Below are 7,917 nucleotides of genomic sequence, written 5' to 3'. Positions count from 1 at the left end.
GTATACTAAACTATTGTAATACTATATGGGGGACAACTAACAATACGCTGCTAACTAAAGTACAGAAACTACAGAACTTCGCTGCCAAAATCGTAGAAGGGAAGGCCCAGAAATATGATCATGTAACTCCGATAATTAAGGAACTCAATTGGCTCAATCTTTCACAACAAATAACTTGACACAGCAGTGAATATATATAAACATCTATGCGGTCACTACCTGAATATCTAATGCCTCTCCTCTGTAAACAGCATCACCAACAGCACAACACGCCAGCAGGGTAATCTGTATGTACCAAGAACACACACAGACACAGGAGCCAGACAGCTTTCTGTACACGGGCCTACACTTTGGAACTCCCTGCCAACACATATAAGCACTGCCCACACCTTGCATAAATTCAAATATATTCTGAAAGAGTTCTTACTTAATCGAAACCAAAACAACTGATGAATAACTAATTATTTCATTGCAATAACCTATGTACTTTTTATGTATTTGGATGTAAGAATAACCACTTCTAGTGGAAATAAACTTATTATTATTATTATTATTATTATTATTCCTCCTTCCCCCCTGTGTCAATTCCCTCCCCCTTCCCCCCTGTGTCAATTCCCTCCCCCTTCCCCCCTGTGTCAATTCCTCCCCTTCCCCCTTCCTCCTTCCCCCTGAATCAATTCCTCCCCTTCCCCTTCCTCCTTCCCCCTGTGTCAATTCCTCCCCTTCCCCCTTCCTCCTTCCCCCTGTGTCAATTCCTCCCCTTCACCCCTTCCTCCTTCCCACTGTGTCAATTCCTCCCCTTCCCCTTCCTCCTTCCCCCCTGTGTCAATTCCTCCCCTTCCCCTTCCTCCTTCCCCCTGTTAGTTCCTCCCCTTCCCCTTCCTCCTTCCCCCCTCTGTCAATTCCTAACCCTTCCCCTTCCTCCTTCCCCCTGTGTCAATTCCTCCCCTTCCCCCTTCCTCCTTCCCCCCTGTGTCAATTCCTCCCCTTCCCCCTTCCTCCTTCCCCCTGTGTCAATTCCTCCCCTTCCCCTTCCTCCTTCCCCCCTGTGTCAATTCCTCCCCTTCCCCCTTCCTCCTTCCCCTGTGTCAATTCCTCCCCTTCCCCCTTCCTCCTTCCCCCTGTGTCAGTTCCTCCCCTTCCCCTTCCCCCTCCTCCTTCCCCCCGTGTCAATTCCTCCCCTTCCCCCTTCCTCCTTCCCCCTGTGTCAATTCCTCCCCTTCTTCCCTGTGTCAATTCCTCCCCTTCCCCCTTCCTCCTTCCCCCCTGTGTCAATTCCTACCCTTCCCCCTTCCTCCTTCCCCTGTGTTAATTCCCCCCTTCCCCTTCCTCCTTCCCCCTGCGTTAGTTCCTCCCCTTCCTCCTTCCCCTGTGTCAATTCCCTCCTCCTTCCCCCTGTGTCAATTCCTCTCCCCTTCCCCTTCCTCCTTCCCCCTCTGTTAGTTCACTCCCCTTCCCCCTTCCTCCTTCCCCTTGTCAATTCCCTCCTTCCCCTTCCTCCTTCCCCCTGTGTCAATTCCTCCCCTTCCCCCCTGTGTCAATTCCTCCCCTTCCCCCTTCCTCCTTCCCCCTGTGTCAATTCCATCCCCTTCCCCCTTCCTCCTTCCCCTGTGTCAATTCCTCCCCTTCCCCCTTCCTCCTTCCCCCTGTGTCAATTCCTCCCCTTCCCCCCTTCCTCATTCCCCCCTGTGTCAATTCCTCCCCTTCCCCCTTCCTCCTTCCCCCTGTGTCAATTCCTCCCCTTCCCCCTTCCTCCTTCCCCCTGTGTCAATTCCATCCCCTTCCCCCTTCCTCCTTCCCCTGTGTCAATTCCTCCTTCCCCCCTGTGTCAATTCCCTCCCCCTTCGCCCCTTCCTCCTTCCCCCTGTGTTAATTCCTCCCCTTCCCCCTTCCTCCTTCCCCCTGTGTCAGCTCCTCCCCTCCCCTTCCCCCTTCCTCCTTCCCCCCTGTGTCAATTCCTCCCCTTCCCCCTTCCTCCTTCCCCTGTGTCAATTCCCTCCCCTTCCCCCTGTGTCAATTCCTCCCCATTCCCCTTCCTCCTTCCCCCCTGTGTCAATTCCTCCCCTTCCCCCTGTGTCAATTCCTCCCCTTCCCCTTCCTCCTTCCCCCTGTGTCAATTCCTCCCCTTCCCCCTGTGTCAAGTCCTCCCCTTCCCCCATGTGTCAATTCCTCCCCTTCCCCTTCCTCCTTCCCCCTGTGTCAATTCCTCCCCTTCCCCTTCCTCCTTCCCCCCGTGTCAATTCCTCCCCTTCCCCTTCCTCCTTCCCCCTGTGTCAATTCCTCCCCTTCCCCCTTCCCCTTCCTCCTTCCCCTGTGTCAATTCCTCCCCTTCCCCCTTCCTCCTTCCCCCTGTGTCAATTCCCTCCCCTTCCCCTTCCTCCTTCCCCCGTGTCAATTCCTCCCCTTCCCCCTTCCTCCTTCCCCCGTGTCAATTCCTCCCCTTCCACCTTCCTCCTTCCCCCCTGTGTCAATTCCTCCCCCTTCCCCTGTGTCAATTCCTCCCCTTCCCCCTGTGTCAATTCCTCCCCTTCCCCCTTCCTCCTTCCTCCTGTGTCAATTCCTCCCCTTCCCCTCTTCCTCCTTCCCCCTGTGTTAATTCCTCCCCTTCCCCTTCCTCCTTCCCCCTGTGTTAGTTCACTCCCCTTCCCCCTTCCTCCTTCCCCCTGTGTCAATTCCTCCCCTTCCCCCTTCCTCCTCCCCCTGTGTCAATTCCTCCCCTTCCCCCTGTGTCAATTCCTCCCCTTCCCCTGTGTCAATTCCTCCCCTTCCCCTGTGTCAATTCCTCCCCCTTCCCCTTCCTCCTTCCCCCTGTGTCAATTCCTCCCCTTCCCCTTCCTCCTTTCCCCCTGTGTCAATTCCCTCCCCCCTTCCCCTTCCTCCTTCCCCTGTGTCAATTCCTCCCCTTCCCCCTTCCTCCTTCCCCCTGTGTCAATTCCTCCCCTACCCCCTTCCTCCTTCCCCCCTGTGTCAATTCCCTCCCCCTTCCCCCCTTCCTCCTTCCCCCCTGTGACAGTTCCCTCCCTAGTCTCGACGATGGGGTCTGTGTGGTCTGATTTTCTATGTTAAATTCTCTCTCTCTCTCTCTCTCTCTCTCTCTCTCTCTCTCTCTCTCTCTCTCTCTCTCTCTCTCTCTCTCTCTCTCTCTCTCTCTCTCTCTCTCTCTCTCTCTCTCTCTCTCTCTCTCTCTCTCTCTCTCTCTCTCTCTCTCTCTCTCTCTCTCTCTCTCTCTCTCTCTCGTCTATACCTCTGAGAAATAGCCTAGTCCACGCTCCCGTTTTCTTTAACTCCTCATTACTTTACGTTTTCTATATGTTTTTCAGGGTAGACTTTGAAATGTATTATCCTAAGTTGTACAATTATTAGAGAAATCAGTGTATATTTGATGTCGACACCCTCATAATCAAAGATATTGTCTACAGTGTTGATTATGGAAGTGTTTTTAATAGTTTTGGCCTAAAAACAGAAGGAAATGAGCCAAGTACGACAATTTCGTTAGCTTAGACAATTTAGTTAGGCGCTAACTATTTGCCCCAACACACGTGAAAACACTTCCTTAATATAATTTAAACCCGTAAAAACAGTAATCACATTTTCTTCAAGCATTTTCCGCCATTAAAACACACATAGAACACAAAATAAGGAACAAAATAACACAACACGATACAGGTAACAGGTCAAAGAAGAAGAAGAGGAAGACAAGATGGCCGCCGACATCTCCTTTCCAGGCAAACGCACTATTTTACCGTTTTCTCTACTTGTAAAGCCTGACGGAGGTGTCTGAGGCGGTATATCATGTGGTAATGGTTCTCCACGCCTTTAGAAACCCACAGTAACCGCCGGAGACCAAGAGAACACGGAGAAAACAGGGAGTGGAGATTGTGGGCGGATTTTTCGTGTTTATAAGTGTGTGTCAGGCACGTCACTCATGGCTGTGCTTCATGGCGTGTGTGCGTGTGTGAAGGCTTGTGTGCGTGTTTTGGAGGGCGTGTGTGCGTGTGTGCAATACTCTAGAATGACACCCGCACTGCCTTCCCCAACGGCCCTTTCACACACACGCACACACACACACACACACACACACACAGTCTTGTTTCCATGTGTACAGTATGATATATAGTGTCCCTGTCTTTCCTTACAACCACACAGTTACACTACTAAACATTTCAACGTCACTTATTTTGTTCGGCAGGCTCAAACTCCATCCTGGAGCTCCAGAAGAGGCCCTCTGGACTGGGGCCCAAGCAGCGGTGGACTCTCAACAACAACAACAACAACAACTCTGTCAAGTAACCCAGTAAGTAAAGTCTTGGTTCAGTCTGCTTGTGTCTGGATGCCTCCTGTTACCTTCACCAAAATGGCATAGATTTGAATTTACAGATAAAAAAATACAAATTAATTTAATGTTTCCTACTTGCATGGTGTTAGTGTGATTGTTAGTAAGTTTATGTGAGCAAGGCGGGGCTTCGTGGTGCAGTGGTTAGCACACTCGGCTCACAACCGAGAGAGCCCGGGCTCGATTCCCGGCAGAGTGGAAAAATTTGGGCGGCTCTTCCGATACCCTACACTCCTGTCCACCCAGCAGTGTACCAGTATTAATCAGAGGTTGTGTCCCATCTCCTGGGGTCTATTCCCTTCTCCTATGATTCCTTCCCCTTCTGTCTCTCTCCAGCATATGACCACAGATGTTGTGTCCCGTCTCCTGGGGTCTGTTCCCTTCTCCTATAATTCCTTCCCCTTCTGTCTCTCTCCGGCATATGACCACAGATGTTGTGTCCCGTCTCCTGGGGTCTGTTCCCTTCTCCTATAATTCCTTCCCCTTCTGTCTCTCTCCGGCATATGACCACAGATGTTGTGTCCCGTCTCCTGGGGTCTGTTCCCTTCTCCTATAATTCCTTCCCCTTCTGTCTCTCTCCGGCATATGACCACAGATGTTGTGTCCCGTCTCCTGGAGTCTATTCCCTTCTCCTATAATTCCTTCCCCTTCTTTCTCTCTCCGGCATATGACCACAGATGTTGTGCCCAACTTTTTATGTGAGCAATGCAACAAGCTCTTCCACATTTGTGTGTGTCAAGGCTTACTGCCTCAGCTGATGAGGGAGGAGTTGGCGTGAGGGCGACAGAGGAACTTGTTATAAGTGTGTCTCCTCATGACCAGTGACATGTTTACATAAACGCAATAACTGAGAACAGTGACCTGCAAGGCGTGGCGTGGGTCCTGCCTGCTTGGGGTACTGTCCCGTCATACCCCTTTCGTGTACGGTTAACCCGGTAGCAGCGACGGGCCAAATTTGTGGCTTTACCGTGTAGCAGCGACAGGCCAAATTTGTGGCTTTACCGTGTAGCAGCGACAGGCCAAATTTGTGGCTTTACCGTGTAGCAGCGACAGGCCAAATTTGTGGTTTTACCGTGTAGCAGCGACGGGCCAAATTTGTGGCTTTACCGTGTAGCAGCGACGGGCCAAATTTGTGGCTTTACCGTGTAGCAGCGACGGGCCAAATTTGTGGCTTTACCGTGTAGCAGCGACGGGCCAAATTTATGCCATGATATAAACCCCCCAAAATAGATGATGCATAAACTGATCACAAATGCATTGATATATATTATGAAATGGTTTGTGAGGTGATGATTTTTCTCATTTTCTCACTTAGAGGACCATTAAGAAACATGATGCCCGCTGCTACTGGGTTAAAACATTAGCCTCCTTGGCCGTTCCATTAGGGCGCCACAACGCTCCGTGACGCATCGCTGGGGTCCAGGGGGTTAAGGAAGGAGCCTCGCTGCTTTCAGGGGTGTGTACATACACACAGTTTCCCTAGAGGTCAAAGTGTGGTGGAGAGCCATGTTTTTTCAGCGCTTTGGACTGGTGTAATATAGCTGTATAGATTTGGCTTCATAATGCAGATTTTTTGGTGTTTTGTGATTGTCTTTTGGGTGTTTTGTGGGCCTGAGGAATGTGTCGCCCCCTGACACACAGCCCAGCGGGGGTGCGCTTCACTTACATAAACATTTTTGTGTCATATAAATTTTTTTTCTTTTTTCTGGAAGTGTTTCTTTACTGCACTGCATTCAGGGACCAAAAAAAGGGTTACCTTGTCTAGAGGCAACACTGTCCCCAGAACATGACCCATGGGACACTGGTGGACAAAAATGTTTCTTTCTGGGAGATTTTGGTGCTTTTGGATAATGGCCCACCTGTTTGTTGACCCCTTCTCCACCCTTAGAAGGTTTGCCGTAAAAATGCTGGGTGCCGCCCTCTGACCTAACCTGACAAAACCACACGTCTTTACTCCAAAAAATCATCTGTTCTTCCTTACAAATGAGACATTATTATTATTATCTGAGTGAGCGAGGTCATTCTTTGTTATTTTATGCCAGAAGCTGTTGTGTGTTTGAAGACTTAGCTTGGGTGTTTTGGTGCCAATCTGTGCCATTACAGTCTGAAGGAGCTCAGTGGTTGTTGACACAGTTTTTTATGATGCAGAGAGAGGAGGAAGAGAATGGAGACTTTACAACAATATGCACAGACAACAAGAAGAAGAGGAAGAAGAAGAAGAAGAAGAAGAGTAAGAAGATGAGGAGGAGGAAGAGAATGGAAGAGAATGAGCAGCACACACTATTGGTGAGTGTTGAGTTTATTTTGTCCTTGTTTCCTCCTCCTGCTTCTTGTTGTTGTTGTTGTTGTCTTTTTTCTTCTATGTGTTGTGTCCCTCCTGGTGACAGTTCCTCCTGTGTGTCCAGCAGCTGTCCCCTGCTGATGGCCTACACTTTCTTCCACCGAGGACTACCCCAGCTTACCTAAGGACATGGAAACAAAAAAATACATAACAAATACCTCATTACACACACACACACACACACACACACACACACACACACACACACACACACACACACACTATGAATATGAGTATATGTTTGAGTCTGTGAGTGTGTGTGTGTGTATTTACCTAGTTGTAATTTTACAGGCCTGGGCTTACGCTGGTGTGGTCCCGTCTCCGTATCTATAATTATCCAACTTTCCCCTGCACACTCTTCGCCGATACTATTTCTTCACTTAGTCTGTTCCAAAGCTCTATATTTCTTTGTGGGAAGCTATATTTCTTTATGTCTCTTGAGCATCTTCCCTTCCTCAACTTTTTACTATGTCCTCTAGTATTCCTGCTGGAAGGTTCCTCTCTTAGTAGCAATTTCTCGTTATCTACTTCTTCCATTTTACTCAATAGCTTATATATTTGTATTAAGTCTCCTCTTTGTTCTAGTGTTGGTAAGTCCATTTCCTTGAGTCTCTTTTCATATGTCAGTATCTCCAGTTCTGGAACCATTTTGTGTGTGTGTGTGTGTGTGTATGAGATTAACTTGTTCCTGAATTTAGTTCCCAAAGCAAAAGATCATAAACCCAAACAAATTTCCCCATTTCAATTAATGTTGTTTCCATTAATGTGTCCCCAAAACTATCCCCCAAATGAGCGCCCTAATCCTTCACAATGGTGCCAGGGTCGTGCTCAAGCTGTTTCTTTACGAGATATTTGCCAAAAGCGCTGCCTGGCTCAAGGCCCCTCATAGTAAGCTTGCTGTATCAGTAGACTCTTAATGCAAACTCTTTTCAAAGGCAAAAAAAGGAGATAATTGGGTTTGTAATGAGTCTTTTTTTTTCACATTGATTGTACAGAGGCAGCCCGGGCAGAAGGGTCATAAAACTCCCCCTGGAAATGGCCAAGCTCCCCAAGGCTCAGTCATGGGAAGGCAACATAAGCATTCACCACACCATGCTGTGAACCTGTTACAAATATGTGGCTCATAGTGTTGGTTCCTGCCAGTCATCCTATATGACCCGTGCCTACCCCGTCTGGGTTTAACAGCCACTTGTACTTATGGTTCAGTGTTTATAGCTGTGCCATTTTTATCACATGATTTTTA

General features: G+C 48.9%; 1 protein-coding gene across 1 annotated transcript in view; it reads left to right on the top strand.

Annotated features, from left to right (window-relative positions):
• Positions 1-3,694: 3,694 nt before the first annotated feature.
• LOC126997249 (synaptonemal complex protein 2-like) overlaps positions 3,695-7,917 on the top strand; it is a 15,561-nt gene continuing 11,338 nt past the window's right edge. The window contains exons 1-3 of the mRNA XM_050858246.1: positions 3,695-3,903; positions 4,190-4,294; positions 6,482-6,619. The gene's annotated coding sequence lies outside the window, so the exon portion shown is untranslated. The remainder of the gene's footprint in view (positions 3,904-4,189; positions 4,295-6,481; positions 6,620-7,917) is intronic.

Source organism: Eriocheir sinensis, chromosome 12 (genome assembly GCF_024679095.1).
Source record: "Eriocheir sinensis breed Jianghai 21 chromosome 12, ASM2467909v1, whole genome shotgun sequence".
In the NCBI taxonomy this organism is placed as follows: domain Eukaryota; kingdom Metazoa; phylum Arthropoda; class Malacostraca; order Decapoda; family Varunidae; genus Eriocheir; species Eriocheir sinensis.
Note: the sequence above shows the minus strand (reverse complement) of the source record. Positions and strands in the feature narration are given on the sequence as shown.